Raw genomic sequence first — 20111 nt, forward strand, 5'->3', positions numbered from 1 at the left:
ACCCACATAGAAATGGTACATTTTGGTGGCATGTTAGCTTACATATCTCTTGTTGGAATGAGTAGATTAATGAATTGACTCATATGCATTTATTTTACACCATTGACTACCTTTTAATATATCAACTGGGTTCCATACCATTCTTCCAGTTCCTCCTCACTTGTGTTTTCATATCGTTATGAATGATGTTGTTTCAGTAATCTGTTTCACTTTGTTACTTTATAGTGATGGCGATACAGTGTTACGCAAACGTAAATCCTTTCCACCTTTCCCACCATTCACTATTTATAAACAATGGAACCATACATTACATATGTCTGATTGGCAATGGATATTTTCCTGCCTGTTAGTTAAACCGTACACACAAAGAAGAGTTTTGGGTATTATTGTTGGCTTTAACACAGTATAGTACTGTTTTATGCCTATATTATTATCTCTAAGAGTATCATCTCTAAGAGTAACGGCATGAAAATATTAGATACAGGCTCCCAGGTAGATGCCATTTTCCTTGACTTCCGGAAGGCGTTCGATACAGTTCCGCACTGTCGCCTGATAAACAAAGTAAGAGCCTACGGAATATCAGACCAGCTGTGTGGCTGGATTGAAGAGTTTTCAGCAAGCAGAACACAGCATGTTGTTCTCAATGGAGAGACGTCTACAGACGTTAAAGTAAACTCTGGCGTGCCACAGGGGAGTGTTATGGGACCATTGCTTTTCACAATATATATAAATGACCTAGTAGATAGTGTCGGAAGTTCCATGCGGCTTTTCGCGGATGATGCTGTAGTATACAGAGAAGTTGTAGCATTAGAAAATTGCAGTGAAATGCAGGAAGATCTGCAGCGGATAGGCACTTGGTGCAGGGAGTGGCAACTGACCCTTAACATAGGCAAATGAAATGTATTGCGAATACATAGAAAGAAGGACCATTTATTGTATGAATATATGATAGCGGAACAAACACTGGTAGCAGTTACTTCTGTAAAATATTTGTGAGTATGGGTACAGAACGATTTGAAGTGGAATGATCATATAAAATTAATTGTTGGTAAGGCAGGTGCCAGGTTGAGATTCATTGGCAGAGTCCTTAGAATATGTAGTCCATCAACAAAGGAGGTGGCTTACAAAACACTCGTTCGACCTATACTTGAGTATTGCTCATCAGTGTGGGTTCCGTACCAGGTCGGGTTGACAGAGGAGATACAGAAGATCGAAAGAAGAGCGGCGCGTTTCTTCACATGTGTTGTTTGGTAAGCGTGATAGCGTTACGAAGATGTTTAGCAAACTCAAGTGGCAGACTCTGCAAGAGAGGCGCTCTGCATCGCGGTGTAGCTTGCTGGCCAGGTTTCGAGAGGGTGCGTTTCTGGATGAGGTATCGAATATATTGGTTCCCCCTACTTATACCTCCTGAGGAGATCACGACTGTAAAATTAGAGAGATTCGAGCGCGCACGGAGGCTTTCCGGCAGTCGTTCTTCCCGCGAACCATACGCGACTGGTACAGGAAAGGGAGGTAATGACAGTGGCACGTAAAGTGCCCTCCGCCACACACCGTTGGGTGGCTTGCGGAGTGTAAATGTAGATGTAGATGTATACATCTAGACTTATACAGGTGTTACAAAAAGGTACGGCCAAACTTTCAAGAAATATTCCTCACACACAAAGAAAGAAAATATGTTACATGGACATGTGTCCGGAAACGCTTACTTTCCATGTTAGAGCTCATTTTATTACTTCTCTTCAAATCACATTAATCATGGAATGGAAACACACAGCATCAGAACGTACCAGCGTTTCATACACTTTGTTACAGGAAATGTTCAAAACGTCCTCCGTTAGCGGGGTTACATGTATCCACCCTCCGTCGCATGGAATCCCTGATGCGCTGATGCAGCCCTGGAGAATGACGTATTGTATCACAGCCGTCCACAATACGAGTTCGAAGAGTCTCTACATTTGGTACCGGGGTTGCGTAGACAAGAGCTTTCAAATGCCCACATCAATAAAAGTGAACAGGGTGGAGGTCAGGAGAGCGTGGAGGCCATGGAATTGGTCCGCCTCTACCAATCCATCGGTAACCAAATCTGTTGTTGAGAAGCGTACGAACACTTCGACTGAAATGTGCAGGAGCTCCGTCGTGCATGAACCACAAGTTGTGTCGTACCTGTAAAGGCACATGTTCTAGCAGCACAGGTAGAGTATCCCGTATGAAATCATGGAGGTGAATCGAGGAAGTACAGTACATACTGACGAAACTAAAATGAGCTCTAACATAGAAATTAAGCGTTTCCGGACACATGTCCACATAACATCTTTTCTTTATTTTTGTGTGAGGAATGTTTCCTGAAAGTTTGGCCGTACCTTCTTGTACCAACCTGTATACACCCCCATTTTTATTCGAATGTCTGGTATTGATCTATAACGGAAATAACCGGGTATATTTAACATCATTTGTACTTGTTTGTACCATGAAAATTGCTAATGTCAAAGTAAATTGCATCTTACAACGGAACCTCCCCATCGCACCCCCCTCAGATTTATTTATAAGTTGGCGCAATGGATAGGCCTTGAAAAACTGAACACGGATCAATCGAGAAAACAGGAAGTAGTTGTACGGAACTATGAAAAAAATAAGCAAAATATACAAACTGAGTAGTCCATGTGTAAGATAGGCAACATCAAGGATAGTTTTATCTCAGGAGCGCCGTGGTCCCGTGGTTAGCGTGAGCAGCTGCGGAACGAAAGGTGTTTGGTTCAAGCTTTTTCGTCGAGCGAAAAGTTTACTTTCTTTATTTTCGAAAAGTTATGATCTGTCCGTTCGTTCATTGACGTCTCTGTTCACTGTAATACGTTTAGTGTCTGTGTTTTGCGACCGCACCGCAAAACCGTGTGATTAGTAGACGAAAGGACGTGCCTCTCCAATGGGAACCGAAAACATTTGATAGCAAGGTCACAGGTGAACCGATTCCTCCACAGGAAAACACGTCTGATATATTCTATACGACACTGGTGACGACATGTGCGTCACATGACAGGAATACGTTGTCGACCCACCTAACTTGTACACTTGGCGAATGGGTAAAAAGATTCTTCTACCTTGCCCGATTTAGATTTTCTTGTGGATGTGATAATCACTCCCAAAAAAGTGATAAAAACATAAGAGTTTGTCACGTAAACTGCAACAAATGAATGCAACAGTTTCACAGTCGAACAGTTTTCCATGTTCTCTGTCAAAACATATGTTTTTAATGTTTTCAAATTTTTCCGTGTGTAGACCGTCAAATCCTGCATATGTCCAAGCAAATCTAAAAATGTCCTGGAATTTTTGAGAGCGAAGTTGATTATGTGTGTGTGCCTGAACTTTGATAATTGTCTGAAAACAAAAAAACAAAAAACAAACTTCTCACTTTTTTTTTTTTTTTGTAAATATCATTTTGTTCTCTTTTGTTCGTTGCATCTGCTCGGGGCGGACATCGTAAGACATCCGTTTAAGTTCGTTGTTGATCGATTAACTCAGTTTTTTTATTACAGAGGGCTGCTAACCCTCTGACCGTACACGCTGAGCTACCGTGCCGGCGTCACTCGAGGGAAGACTTGAACCACGGACCTCCCGCTCCGCAGCTGCTCATGCTAACCACGGGACCACAGCGCTCCTGAGCTCACACTGTCCTTGATGTTGCCTATCTTGCCCATTGACTACTCAGTTTATATATTTTGCCTATTTTTTCATTGTTCCACACAACTTCTTCCTGTTTTCTCGATTGATCTGTGTTCAGTTTTTCAAGGCCTATCCACTGTGCCAACTTATAACTAAATCTGAGGGGGGTGCGATGGGGAGGTTCCCCTGTTAGTGAAAATGAACGAAATGTAACTACTTTTAATGAAGTCATCCTATGTATAATATGTTTATAATATATTTATTTTGCACACTAGCTTACAGACTACTGATGTCTCACATCCTTTGTTTTATGTATGGTGTGTTATATAGGGCCTGAAGATGGCGTTGACGCAACGTCGAAACTAGTAGCCAAATAAATATGAAATCTTAAGTACAGTCGGAGAATTTTATTTTTAACAAAAATCTTCTGGATGGGTGAGAACGCCAGACCCCAGTGACCAGCTTCTACAGTTTCGCGTATTCAGGCCCTGGGCGGTCATACTTTCACAGACTTGTAGATACCTCACTGGAAGTGGCCCCAACAGTGTCCGTAAAGGCGAAGGGTGGAAACATTCATATTATTGTCTAGTATGTGTGTGGTGTCACCGCCAGACACCACACTTGCTAGGTGGTAGCCTTTAAATCGGCCGTGATCCGTTAGTATACGTCGGACCCGCGTGTCGCCACTATCAGTGATTGCAGACCGAGCGCCGCCACACGGCAGGTCTAGAGAGTCTTCCTAGCACTCGCCCCAGTTGTACAGCCGACTTTCCTAGCGATGGTTCACTGACAAATTACGCTCTCATTTGCCGAGACGATAGTTAGCATAGCCTTCAGCTACGTCATTTGCTACGACCTAGCAAGTCGCCATTACCAGTTACTATTGATGCTGTAAAACATGTACCGTCAAGAGCAATTATGGATTAAAGTTAAGTATTCCAGCAGCTACGTACTTTTTTTGCTGCTATAATTCCGTGTCCTGTTCTAGACCTCACGCCAGCCTGCGTGAGCTTAAACGCGTGCCTTTCGGCTTCCTTCATAGTGGATTGGCTGTCTTGCCAGTCCACAACAATGTGTCCCGATACTTTTAAATACAGTGTACACTCAGTAGTGGAGCGGGATAAGCTGAAGAAGAAGATATCCCACAGGCATAGTAATACTGGAGGTAGCGTTCAGGGATGGAGTTCGTGGTGTAACACCCCCCCCCCCCCCCCCATCGGCAGTGCACTTATGACGTCTAGTCCCGGTACAGTGGTGGTCCGGACTTATCTGGTTTCTGCTCGCCGTACCGAGTAGCGGTTTTTCTCACGGGGCGTGAGACGGCGCCGTTTATTACGTTGAGATAACGCCTCGTTAATGAACTGCCGCCTCGCGGCCGACCGGCGAAATTGCTTTTAAACAAACACTCTACACGAGTCGCCCTCGCCGACGTAATTCTCTCCTGCGCCCGGAACGTGCCGCTATGCTAACAGGCCCGGGAGAAACGCAGTGCCGCTATAAACACAATAACTCCAAACCAAATAGCGCGTAAATTCTCACCTGTTTTAACACTTTCTCCACTATTTTTTTAAGTGAAAGACATTGACGTTTAGTTATTTTAGTTAATGGTCCGCCTCCGTAGCTGAGTGACTCTGCTTGACGCCGCAGATTCTGTTTTGTTATTAAAAAAAAAAGAAAAAGTAAAGAAAAGAAAAAAACCTGAGTGAATGGGTCAACAATGTAATTCAACGAGTGTCAGGGGAAGTCCGCCTCGAACAATTACCGAGCGGGGTGGCGCAGTGGTTAGACACTGGACTCGCATTCGGGAGGACGACGGTTCAATCCCGCGTCCGGCCATCCTGATTTAGGTTTTCCGTGATTTTCCTAAATCACTCCAGGCAAATGCCGGGTTGGTTCCTCTGAAAGGGCACGGCCGACTTCCTTCCCAATCCTTCCCTAATCCGATGAGACCGATGACCACGCTGTCTGGTCTCCTTCCCCAAACCAACCAACCAACCTCGAACAATTGCAACGAATAAGATGAGATTAAAAGAAAGTAGTCTGGGTAGATGCAGGCAACGGCCTTGACGCAGTGGATACACCGGTTCCAGTGAGATCATCGAAGTTAAGCGCTGTCAGGCGTGGTCGGCACTTGGATGGGTGACCAATCAGGCCACCAGGCGCTGTTGCCATTTTTCGGGGTACACTCAGCCTCGTGGTGTCAATTGAGGAGCTACTCGACCGAATAGTAGCGACTTCGGTCAAGAATACTATCACAACGACCGGGAGAGCGGTGTGCTGACCCCACGCCCCTCCTATCCGCATCCTCCACTGAGGATGACACGGCGGTCGGACGGTCCCGGTAGGCCACTCGTGGCCTGATGACGGAGTGCTGGGTAGATGGCTGTCATGCGGAGGACCCGGGTTCGACTACCGATACTGCCAAGGCTTTTTTCTTCTAGGGACTACTGGTACAAGGTGCATTCAGCCTCGTGAAGCCAAGTAACGAGCTGCTTAATCGAGCGATAGCGGCTCCACGCTCTGGAAAGTCACCACAACGGCCGGGAGAGCGATGGGCTGACCGCATGCCCCTCCATACTAGAGCTATCGATAAAATATCAATATATCGATATTCTTCGAAAAAAATCGGTATCAAAGATAATCATTTCTCAGACATATCACACGAAATGACAAGATCGAGTGCTGATGTTTATATATATATATATATATATATATATATATATATATATATATATATATATATATATATGAGGGTAATCCCAAAAGTAAGGTATATTTTTTTATAAGTACTTAGACCTGTTTATTTCTACAATAGCTTACATCAGTTTACAGCTTGAACATGTAGCTGTTTTTCGACATAATTACCATTTCTGTCGATGCATTTTTGTAGACCCCTGTGGCAGTTTTTGTATGCCCATGTCGTACCAGCTCGCCGCCACGCTGTTCAAAACGTTATGAACCTCTTCTTTCACTTCGTCGTCGGAGCTGAATCGCTTTCCGGTTAAATGTTCTTTTAACCTAGGGAACAGGTGATAGTCACTGGGCGCCAAGTCAGGACTATAGCGTGGGTGTCACCTTCTGGTGACAAACCAGGTTATAAATCTTGCTGGCTGGCCGGAGTGGCCGTGCGGTTCTAGGCGCTACAGTCTGGGGCCGGACGGCAGCTACGGTCGCAGTTTCGAATCCTCCCTCGGGCATGTATGTGTGTGATGTCAAAAAAATGGTTGAAATGGCTCTGAGCACTATGGGACTTAACAGCTATGGTCATCAGTCCCCTAGAACTTAGAACTACTTAAACCTAACTAACCTAAGGACATCACACAACACCCAGTCATCACGAGGCAGATAAAATCCCTGACCCCGCCTGGAATCGAACCCGGGAACCCGGGCGTGGAAAGCGAGAACGCTGCCGCACGACCACGAGCTGCAGACTGTGTGTGATTTCCTTAGGTTAGTTAGGTTTAATTAGTTCTAAGTTCTAGGCGACTGATGACCTCAGAAGTTAAGTCGCATAGTGCTCAGAGCCCATAATTCTTGCTGTTTCCTTTTCCTAGAATAAATCAACATCGCAGCCATGAATCTTCCGTCTTGTGAACAACAAATTTCAGCGGATGTGAGCACTCCAACCTGGTGCTGTCCTTTATTTGCAATATTTTTTTAGTACGACGGTTATAATGATCTCGTCACAGGTATAAATTCTCTATGCTGTTCTTTTTTTCGTCGATGACTTTAGTCAACAAGTAAAAAAAACTGTGATACCATAGTACGCGGTCCGGATGTGGCTTCCAGTTTCTTGAAACTTAAGTCAGGATGGAGAGCTAGAAATCCATCAAACCAATTTTCTCCAGGCATTTGCGTTTCGTTCTAGAATGGATGCGGGCATCCGTTTCGTTTTGCGAGCCGATACGCTAATCTGCGCAGTTCTTTCATAGTCATACCAAAAAGTTGCTTTTGCAAATTCTTAAAATATTTAAGAAGTTCTAACCTTATTGAAAACATTGATATTTCCGTTGATTTTGTGACCTGTTGATAGGAGGAGTTTGTCAACTGTTGACAGGGGTTCCAAGTTTTCTTTTTTTACGTATCCTTTTAAAGTAGTCAAAGGCACGAGAAATTGTTTCGTTGCTTTTTCGTGGGGCATCGTTTCATTAATTTTTCTTCTTTATGGCCAGCAGCATAATACACGTATGTCTGATAACGACATAATTATTAGAATAGATGCACCAAAACAGCTGCTTATAATAACAAATCTTCATTTATGACGGACTGTTCCGGTATTTATCGCCATTGTCAAGTACCTACGAATACAATTCTGATGAGAACGTTATAAATGTGAATTTCATTTGTACTTAAATGACTGCATTGTACTCAGTCTACGCTGATGTGAGGTCCATATGACGTGGTTAGTGAACTGTTTTATAATTGTCACTCTTTTAATAACGTGGTAAATGACGTAATATATTGAAAATAAAACGTTAATTAAGGTGTGACATCAGTTTAACAGATTTTGCACAGAATACCCAAAGGCTTTGTAATGAACATTCTTAAAGAATTGGAAATCTATATACAAACGAGAAAATAACCACAGAAAATATTACAGTAGCATACAGAATTTAGACACAAGTACTACCCCAAAAACCTTTAGAACACGAAAGTGGGTAAATCGGAAGTAACATATGCAACAACCAAGGACAATCGTAACAAATTTAGTTAATAGAACAATATCGCTGTTCATCTTCATAATCTTCGTGAACATACAGCTTTGTAAGAGTGGAACTGTCAAATTTCTGTCATACCGTAATTAATGTTCTGTTTTCGTCATTTACCTTCTCATTAACACAGTGACAGTTGTAAGACACTTCAGTATATGGATGTCACATCAGTCTAGACGTGAGTACAATATAGTCACCAAATACAAATGACATCCACATCTATACCGTTCTCACCAAAACTGTTTCCGCAGTTACTCGATAATGGCGATAAATGCCGAAACAGTCTGTCGTAAATAAAGATTTGTTACTATAAGCAGCTATTTTGATGAATCTATTCTAATAATCATGTATTACTAATAACTGATTCAACTGCATGTTTTTCGTAGATTAATTTTGTCCTTCTCTGTAGATAATGACGTAACAACCGTATATGATAAAGACAAAACATGCGGTAGAATCCGTCAGAAGAAGAATAAAAGGCGATCAGGGTGGAATGGACTATGCCAGTAGACCATTCCGCCCCAAATACATATCTATTGAAAAATTATTTTGTAACCACCATAAGCAGTATTTTTCCAACTGCATTGTACACAGGGATACCTACGGGTAAGAACCTGCCCATTTAGGCGGACTAAACGCTGACTGTGAAGAAAAAACTATGACAGACTTACCTTAGTTGGAAATGGCCCAGCGTATTCAGTCACTTTTACATGCAGACTACGTAATTGGCGGGCGATAACACTTGCAAACTCATTAAACCATAACAGTCACTGGTTTGGTAAATACCTGTAAGCTGGAGAGCACTCTAGCGCCTCTATACGCAATTAGTCGGCTGAGACTGTTCTGCCCCGGTACTCCATTCCGCCTCGGACTCCAGCTCTAGACCTGTTACGAAGAATTTCTTATGAAATAATAAAGGCGCTTCAAAACGATAACATATATCCACGAATAAAAGGACAACAAGAAAATGTATGGCTTGGTAATTAAGATTTGTCTTAAAACGAGTAACACACGACAAGACACGTGTGTGCGAGGCATGATTTCACGCAGTGTTGAAATAACACAGCTTTTTTGGTTGCTCTCGGGAGGGATCCGAATCAACAAACCAGGGGCATCCCTGGTGGAGTGTTGACGTGACACCCTACATTAGAGCTGCTTAAAGATAAAAGTTCCATCTAATCATTGCAACATTCGTTTCACATTTTATGTACGACTGGATTATTACCGTTTTCAAAAAAGCTTAAAACAACTCCAGATTAGTAGCTAAAAAGCATTTAAAATCTCCAGAATGAGACATCTCGCAATAAGTAAAGTCTTCTCTCGAGATTGAACTAAAAAAACGCTAGATCTTGTGTAAAAGTCGCTAAGGTGATCCTCTGATTCTAAGTTCAGTGACCTTTATCGCCACTCAAAGGCCACAGAGTGTTACCATATCAAAACTCTTTGTCCAGAATTACAAATACTAGTCAAATATCAGATACATAATTATGGGCCTACTTGTAATTCAGTCGCTGTTAATTATAACGAGATTGCAAACAATAAGCCTGCACACAGTAGTGATCATTCAAATGTTTTAAACGAAACAGCATCTCTGTCTTTCGGCGTGTGTGGACAAAATCAGCAGGAATTAAGAGACAGGGAACACTGATCCATTTCCTGACAGTAAAGCCCAGGTTAGTTGTAAAGTTGAAGATTACACTGACGTGATTAAAGTCATGGGATAGCGATATGCACATTTACAGATGGCGGTAGTATCGCATATACATGATATAAAATGGCAGTGCATTGTTGGAACTGTCATTTGTATTCAGGTGACTCATGTGAAATGCTTTTCTATGTCATTATGGCCACCCGACGGAAATTACACTACTGGCCATTAAAATTGCTACACCACGAAGATGACGTGCTACAGACGCAAAATTTAACCGACAGGAAGAAGATGCTGTGGTATGCAAATTATTAACTTTTCAGAGCATTCACACAAGGCTGGCGCCGGTGGCGACACCTAGAACGTGCTGACATGAGAAAAGTTTCCAACCGGTTTCTCATACACAAACAGCAGGTGACCGACGTTGCCTTTTGAAACGTTGTTGTGATGCCTCGTGTAAGGAGGACAAATGAGTACCATCACGTTTCCGACTTTGATATAGGTTGGATTGTAGCCTATCGCGATTGCGGCTTATCATATCGCGATATTGCTGCTCGTGTTGGTCGAGATCCAATGACTGTTAGCAGAATATGGAATCGGTGGGTTCAGGTGGGTAATACGGAACGCGGTGCTGGATCCCAACGGCCTCGTATCACTAGCAGTCGAGATGTCAGGCATCTTATCCGCATGGCTGTAACGGATCGTGCAGCCACGTCCCGATCCCTGAGTCAACAGATGGGGACGTTTGCAAGACGACAACCATCTGCACGAACAGTTCGACGACGTTTGCAGCAGCGTGGACTATCAGCTCGGAGACCATGGCTGCGGTTACCCTTGACGCTGCATCACAGACAGGAGTGCCTGCCATGGTGTACTCAACGACGAACCTGGGTGCACGAATGGCAAAACGTCATCTTTTCGGATGAATCCAGGTTCTGTTTACAGCATCATGATGATCGCATCCGTGTTTGGCGATATCGCGGCGAACTCACAGTGGAAGCGTGTATTCGTCACCGCCATACTGGTGTTTCACCCGGCGTGATGGTATGGGGTGTCATAGGTTACACGTCTCGGTCACCTCTTGTTTGCATTGACGGCACTTTGAACAGTGGACGTTGTATTTGAGATGTGTTACGATCCGTGGCTCTACCCTTCATTCGATCCCTGCGAACCCCTACATTTCAGCAGGATAATGCACGACCGCATGTTTCAGGTCCTGTACGGGCCTTTCTGGATACGGTAAATGTTCGACTGCTGCCCTGGGCAGCACATTCTCCAGATTTATCACCCATTGAAAACGTCTGGTCAATGGTGGCCGAGCAACTGGCTCGTCACAATACGCCAGTCACTACTCTTGATGAACTGTGGTACTGTGTTGAAGCTGTATGGGCAGCTGTATCTGTACACGCCATCCAAGCTCTGACACAATGCCCAGGAGTATCAAGGCAGTTATTACGGCCAGAGGTGGTTGTTCTGGGTACTGATTTCTCAGGATCTATGCACCAAGATTGCGTGAAAATGTAATCACTTGTAAGTTCTAGTATCATGTATTTGCCCAATGAATACCCGTTTATCATCTGCATTTCTTCTTGGTGTAGCAATTTTAATGGCCAGTAGTGTAACAGACTTTGGATGCGAAATGCCAGTTGGAGCTAGACGCATGAGACATACCATTTCGGAAGTCGTCAGGGCATTCAATATTCTGATTTTCACGGTGTTAAGAGTGTGCCGAGAATACCAAATTCCAGGCATTACCTCTCACCACGGACTACCCGGTGAACGGCGGCCTGCACTTAACGACAGAGAGCAGCGGCGTTTGCGCCGAGTTCGCAGAATTAACAGACGAACAACACTGCATGAAATGACCATATCGGTTGGGCCTCAGACGACCGGAAAACCATGGCCTGGTCAGATAAGACCCGACTGCACCGAGCGGGATGGCGCAGTGGTTAGACACTGGACTCGCATTCGGGAGGACGACGGTTCAATCCCGCGTCCGGCCATCCTGATTTAGGTTTTCCGTGATTTCCCTAAATCACTCCAGGCAAATGCCGGGATGGTTCCTCTGAAAGGGCATGGCCGACTTCCTTCCCAATCCTTCCCTAATCCGACGAGACCGATGACCACGCTGTCTGGTCTCCTTCCCCAAACCAACCAACCAATCAACCCGACTGCAGTTGGTAAGAGATGGTGGTACGGTTCTCATGAGAGGCAGACTTCATGGAACCATGGACCCAAGTAGTCAACAGAGCACTGTGCAAGCTGGTGGTGGCTCCATAATGGTGTGGGCTGTGTTTACCTGGAATGAACTGACTCCTCTAGTCCAACTAAACCTACGAATGACTGGAAATGATAATGGCATTTTAAGTATTTAAAACAGTTCTCATTCTCGCCGCTGGCGGTAAAATTTCATCTGCCGTACGGTGCTGCCATCTCTGGGACGTATTGACAATGAACACGGCCTAATTTTAAAACAATGCGCATGTTTCTATCTCTTTCCAGTCCGGAGAAAAAAAATCGGAGGCCTTAGAACTTGAATGCACCTCGTAAATGTCGAGGCAACGAACGGTAGACAACCTGATCATTAAAGAGATACTGTGATCACTGTCAGACTGTTTACGAGAAACAAATCAGAAATGCCTGCGTTGGAGGTCGTTCAGGGTGACACGATGGGTGGTGCTCCGGAGCCGAGTCTTGAAACGAGATCGATGGTACAGCAAGACCACCCATCTGCAGATTGACCCTCTGATAAAATACGAGGCTTGGAACTTAAATATTAACAACTATTTATTCACAACCGATACAAAAGAGTTACATGTTTGCACCTGTTACTGTCTTTTGAAAGTAGTCACCAGTGTTAGTAGAACCCATTGCCAGCGATGTGGAAGATACAACCAAATGGAATAAGTTCATAGATATGTGAGTAGTTTGAAGACTTCTTAAATAATAGAACCCAGTATGTTGCCATCTATGGCGAGTGTTCATCAGAGACAAGGGTATAATCAGAAGTGTTCCAGGGAAGTGTGATAGGATCTCTGTTATTCTGTATATATATGAGGGTTGGAACTTAAATAGTGGCAACTATTTATTCACAATTGATACAAAAAAGTCACATGTTTTCACCTGTTACTGTCCTTCAAAGTAGTCACCAGCATTGTGTAGAATCTGTTGCCAGCGATGAGGAAGGCGTAGTATACCGTTAGCAGAGCCTCTTCTGTTGATGGTGCGAATGGAGCGGTCTACTGCCTGTCAGATCTCTGGAACAGCTCTGAAGCGAATTCCACGAAGTGGTTCCTTCATCTTCGGAATCAAATCAGTCACAAGTCCGAACAGCTACAGCTTGCGCTATATGCGCCTGCGCATTGTCGTGCGAAGTGATGGGTGGGTTGTGCAGAAAGTGTCGCGGCTTCTTTTGCAAAGCTGGTCGCAGGTGATGCTCCAAAAACGAACAGTAGTACTGTGCATTGGCGGTCTGCTGAAGGGGAACGTAATGCATTAGGATAACACCATTACAGTCGTACATGAGAATTACCATAACCTTAGCCCACTCCATTTGCACCATCAACAGAACGGGCTCTTCTAACGGTATACTACGCCTTCCACATCGCTGGCAACGGGTTCTACACAACGCTGGTGACTACTTTGAAGGACAGTAACAGGTGCAAACATGTAACTCTTTTGTATCGGTTCTGAACAAACAGTTGCCACTATTTAAGTTCCAGCCCTCGTACATAAATTATTTGGCTGACAGGGTGGCCAGCAATCTGTGGTTGTTTGTTGACGATGCCATGGTGTATGGCAAAGTGTCGAAGTAGAGTGACTGTAGGAAGATACAAGATGACTTAGACAGAATTTCCAATTGGTGTGATGAATGGAAGCTAGCCCTACATGTGGAAAAATTGTAAGCTAATGCAGATGAGTAGGAAGATCAAAGTTGTAATGTTCAGACACAGTATTACTGGTGTCCTGCTTGACACAGTCAAGTAGTTTAAATATTTGGGCATAATATTACAAAGAGATATGAGATGGAATGAGCATGCGAGAACTGTGGTAGGGAAGGTGAATGGTCGACTTCGGTGTATTTGGGAGAATTTTGGGAAAGAGTGGTTCAGCTGTAGAATAGACTGCACGTAGGATGCTGGTGCGATTGATTCTTGAGTACTGTTCGAGTGTTTGGGATCCGTTAAAGGTCAGATTGAAGGAAGGCATTCTTGTCTTACGTAAAATCGGTAAGCGGGTCGAAGGCTTCCATTCAGTCACTCACTGATCAGTCTGGCCTGGCAACGGAAGACAGCAAAACGAAAGCTGAAATTTTAAATTTAACATTTGAGAAATCTTTTACACAGGAGGATCGCACAAACATACCGTCGTTTGCATCTCGTACAGATTCCCGTATGGAGGACATAGTGATAGACATCCCTGGGGTTGTGAAGCAGCTGAATCGGTTGAAAATAAATAAATCCCGAGCGACTGGAAAAAAGCGCAGGTGACGCCTGTATATAAGAAGGGTAGAAGGACGGATCCTCAAAATTACAGACCAATATCCTTAACATCGGTTTGTTGCAGGATTCTCGAACATATTCTCAGTTCGAATATAATGAATTTCCTTGAGACAGAGATGTTGCTGTCCATGTATCAGCACGGCTTTAGAAAGTATCGCTCCTGCGAAACGCAACTCGCCCTTTTTTCACATGATATCTTGCCAACCGTGGATGAAGGGTATCAGACGGATGCCATATTCCTAGACTTCCGGAAAGCTTTTGACTCGGTGCCCCACTGCAGACTCCTAACTAGGGTACGAGCATATGGGATTGGTTCCCAAATATGTGAGTGGCTCGAAGACTTCTTAAGTAATAGAACCCAGTACATAGTCCTCAATGGTGAGTGTTCATCGGAGGTGAGGGTATCATCTGGAGTGCCCCAGGGAAGTGTGATAGGTCCGCTGTTGTTTTCTATCTACATAAATCATCTTTAGGATAGGGTGGATAGCAATGTGCGGCTGTTTGCTGATGATGCTGTGGTGTACGGGAAGGTGTCGTCGTTGAGTGACTGTAGGAGGCTACAAGATGACTTGGACAGGATTTGTGATTGGTGTAAAGAATTGCAACTAACTCTAAATATAGATAAATGTAAATTAATACAGATGAATAGGAAAAAGAATCCTGTAATGTTTGAATACTCCATTAGTAGTGTAGCGCTTGAGACAGTCACGTTGATTAAATATTTGGGCGTAACATCGCAGAGCGATATGAAGTGGGACAAGCATGTAATGGCAGTTGTGGGGAAGGCGGATAGTCGTCTTCGGTTCATTGGTACAATTTTGGGAGGATGTGGTTCATCTGTAAAGGAGACCGCTTACAAAACACTAATACGACCTATTCTTGAGTACTGCTCGAGCGTTTGGCACCCCTATCAGGTCGGATTGAGGGAGGACATAGAAGGAATTTTGAGGCGGGCTGCTAGATTTGTTACTGGTAGGTTTGATCATCACGCGAGTCTTACGGAAATGCTTCAGGAACTCGGGTGGGAGTCTCTAGAGGAAAGGAGGCGTTCTTTTCGTGAATCGCTATTGAGGAAATTTAGAGAACCAGCATTTGAGGCTGACTGCAGTACGATTTTACCGCCGCCAACTTACATTTCGCGGAAAGACCACAAAGATAAGAGAGATTAGGGCTCGTACAGAGGCATATAGGCAGTCATTTTTCCCTCGTTCTGTTTGGAACAGGGAGAGAAGATGCTAGTTGTGGTATGAGGTACCCTCCACCACACACCGTATGGTGGATTGCGGAGTATGTATGTAGATGTAGATGTAGATGTAGAAGCAATTCAACGCAGGCTGCTAAATTTGTTACCAGTAGGTAAGAACAACACGTGTTACGGAGATGCTTCAGGAAGTCAAATGGGAATCCCTCGAGGGAAGGTGATGTTCATTTGAGAAACACTACTGAGAAAATTTAGAGAACTGGCATTTCAACCTGACTGCTGAATGATTCCACTGCCGTCAAAATACATTGCGTGTAAGGACCACAAAGATAAGATAAAAGAAATTAGGGCTCATATGGAGGCATACAGACAGTCATTACTCCTTCGCTCTATGTGTGAGTGGAACAGAAAAGAAAATGACAAGCAATGGTAAAGGGTGTCCTCTGCCACACACCGTACGGTAGCTTGCAGAGTATCTACGTAGATGTAGATGGAGATGAAGACTCAATTTCATACACACAACAATCTTCTGCAGATCTTTGTTCATCAAAAAAGAGACAGTTATGCACATTTCTCAGAGTGAGTCACTAAAACAATACAGAAAAGATAAAAGCACAAACATCAAACGCAGACTGGCAGACTCAGTTCACCCATATATGTGCTAACCAAATAGAAGTCATAAGTATATTTACTAGGGCCGGCTCTTACACAAACTTTACAAAGTGGCATCGACTATATGATAGCTAGGCATGAACTCTTTACACATAGATGTTATTGTGATAGTTTCTAAGTATGGACTTAAGAATCAGTGTCAGACTGGGGTGTATAGAGAGAGACATTAGAATAATTTGTTAAACTGGCAACTATATTATAGTTAATAATAATATAAAGACCAAAATTATGAGGAATTAGTAGCTTGGTTGGATAAACAAATGCATTATCTAATTCAGTAAGATTAGGGTGCAAAAATATAGTTTCAAACCCAGGAAATAATCAAGCTTCAGGGCTCAAATAGTGAAAGTATTTTAACTGCAGATAAGTAATTAGTGGGTTTTTGAGAAACGTTAACTGGTTAATGAAAAGTGCAAAATTAGGATTATCCAATGACCTAGGGCTTTTTGTAAGTAAACTGTTATTAGCTCACATTTTGACTCTTATCTTCAAATGGGACAACTTCAAATGGCCCTGAGCACTATGGCACTTAACTTCTGAGGTCATCAGTCCCCTAGAACTTAGAACTACTTAAACCTAACTAAGCTAAGGACATCACACACACCCATGCCTGAGGCAGGATTCGAACCTGCGACTGCAACGGTCGCGCGGTTCCAGACTGTAGCACCTAGAACCGTTCGGCCACCCCGGCCAGCGGACAACTTCAATTAATGATTTATCCTAAAGGAAAATGTTTTACAGAGAGCTAACAATGCCACTGGAATCAGTAGATAGTAAATTATAATGTTAATAAAAAGATTACATAAGTAATGATTTGACAATGTTGGATATACACTCCTGGAAGTGGAAAAAAGAACACATTGACACCGGTGTGTCAGACCCACCATACTTGCTCCGGACACTGCGAGAGGGCTGTACAAGCAATGATCACACGTACGGCACAGTGGACACACCAGGAACCACGGTGTTGGCCGTCGAATGGCGCTAGCTGCGCAGCATTTGTGCACCACCGCCGTCAGTGTCAGCCAGTTTGCCGTAGCATACGGAGCTCCATCGCAGTCTTTAACACTGGTAGCATGCCGCAACAGCGTGGACGTGAACCGTATGTGCAGTTGACGGACTTTGAGCGAAGGCGTATAGTGAGCATGCGGAAGGCCGGGTGGACGTACCGCCGAATTGCTCAACACGTGGGGCGTGAGGTCTCCACAGTACATCGATGTTGTCGCCAGTGGTCGGCGGAAGGTGCACGTGCCCGTCGACCTGGGACCGGACCGCAGCGATGCACGGATGCACGCCAAGACCGTAGGATCCTACGCAGTGCCGTAGGGGACCGCACCGCCACTTCCCAGCAAATTAGGGACACTGTTGCTCCTGGGGTATCGAGGAGGACCATTCGCAACCGTCTCCATGAAGCTGGGCTACGGTCCCGCACACCGTTAGGCCGTCTTCCGCTCACGCCCCAATATCGTGCAGCCCGCCTCCAGTGGTGTCGCGACAGGCGTGAATGGAGGGACGAATGGAGACGTGTCGTCTCCAGCGATGAGAGTCGCTTCTGCCTTGGTGCCAATGATGGTCGTATGCGTGTTTGGCGCCGTGCAGGTGAGCGCCACAATCTGGACTGCATACGACCGAGGCACACAGGGCCAACACCCGGCATCATGGTGTGGGGAGCGATCTCCTACACTGGCCGTACACCACTGGTGATCGTCGAGGGGACACTGAATAGTGCACGGTACATCCAAACCGTCATCGAACCCATCGTTCTACCATTCCTAGACCGGCAAGGGAACGTGCTGTTCCAACAGGACAATGCACGTCCGCATGTATCCCGTGCCACCCAACGTGCTCTAGAAGGTGTAAGTCAACTACCCTGGCCAGCAAGATCTCCGGATCTGTCCCCCATTGAGCATGTTTGAGACTGGATGAAGTGTCGTCTCACGCGGTCTGCATGTCCAGCATGAACGCTGGTCCAACTGAGGCGCCAGGTGGAAATGGCATGGCAAGCCGTTCCACAGGACTACATCCAGCATCTCTACGATCATCTCCATGGGAGAATAGCAGCCTGCATTGCTGCGAAAGGTGGGGGCAACAGTCTGGTTGATTGACTGATTGTAACAATAACCAAAACGGCCTTGCTGTGCTGGTACTGCGAACGGCTGAAAGCAAGGGGAAACTACGGCCGTAATTTTTCCCGAGGGCATGTAGCTTTACTGTATGATTAAATGATGATGGCGTCCTCTTGGGTAAAATATTCCAGAGGTAAAATAGTCCCCCATTCGGATGTCCAGGTGGGGACTACTAAAGAGGATGTCGTTATCAGGAGAAAGAAAACTGGCGTTCTACGGATCGGAGTGTGGAATGTCAGATCCCTTAATCGGGCAGGTAGGTTAGAAAATTTAAAAAGGGAAATGGATAGGTTAAAGTTAGATATAGTGGAAATTAGTGAAGTTCGGTAGCAGGAGGAACAAGACTTCTGGTCAGGTGACTACAGGATTATAAACACAAAATCAAATAGGGGTAATGCAGGAGTAGGTTTAATAGTGAATAGGAAAATAGGAATGCGGGTAAGCTACTACAAACAGCACAGTGAACGCATTGATGTGGCCAAGATAGATACGAAGCCCACACCTACTACAGTACTACAAGTTTATATGCCAACTAGCTCTGCAGATGACGAAGAAATTGAAGAAATGTATGATGAAGTAAAAGAAATTATTCAGATAGTGAAGGGAGGCGAAAATTTAATAGTCATGGGTGACTGGAATTCGAGTGTAGGAAAAGGGAGAGAAGGAAACGTAGTAGGCGAATATGGATTGGGGCTAAGAAATGAAAGAGGAAGCCGCCTGGTAGAATTTTGCACAGAGCACAACATAATCATAGCTAACACTTGGTTTAAGAATCATGAAAGAAGGTTGTATACATGGAAGAACCCTGGAGATACTAAAAGGTATCAGGTAGATTATATAATGGTAAGACAGAGATTTAGGAACCAGGTTTTAAATTGTAAGACATTTCCAGGGGCAAATGTGGACTCTGACCACAATCTATTGGATATGACCTGTAGGTTAAAACTGAAGAAACTGCAAAAAGGTGGGAATTTAAGGAGATGGGACCTGGATAAACTGAAAGAACCAGAGGTTGTACAGAGTTTCAGGGAGAGCATAAGGGAACAATAGACAGGAATAGGGGAAAGAAATACAGTAGAAGAAGAATGGGTAGCTTTGAGGGTTGAAGTAGTGAAGGCAGCAGAGGTTCAAGTAGGTAAAAAGACGAGGGCTAGTGGAAATCCTTGGGTAACAGAAGAAATATTGAATTTAATTGATGAAAGGAGAAAATATAAAAATGCAGTAAATGAAGCAGGCAAAAAGGAATACAAACGTCTCAAAAATGAGATCGACAGCAAGTGCAATATGGCTAAGCAGGCATGGCTAGAGGACAAATGTAAGGATGTAGAGGCTTGTCTCACCAGGGGTAAGATAGATACTGCCTACAGGAAAATTAAAGAGACCTTTGGAGATAAAAGAACCACTTGTACGAACATCAAGAGCTCAGATGGAAACCCAGTTCTAAGCAAAGAAAGGAAAGCAGATAGGTGGAAGGTCAGATAGGTAGAGGGTCTATACAAGGACGATGTACTTGAGGACAATATTATGGAAATGGGAGAGGATGTAGATGAAGATGAAATGGGAGATATGATACTGTGTGAAGAGTTTGACAGA

The sequence above is a fragment of the Schistocerca cancellata genome, chromosome 12 (genome assembly GCF_023864275.1).
Source record: "Schistocerca cancellata isolate TAMUIC-IGC-003103 chromosome 12, iqSchCanc2.1, whole genome shotgun sequence".
In the NCBI taxonomy this organism is placed as follows: domain Eukaryota; kingdom Metazoa; phylum Arthropoda; class Insecta; order Orthoptera; family Acrididae; genus Schistocerca; species Schistocerca cancellata.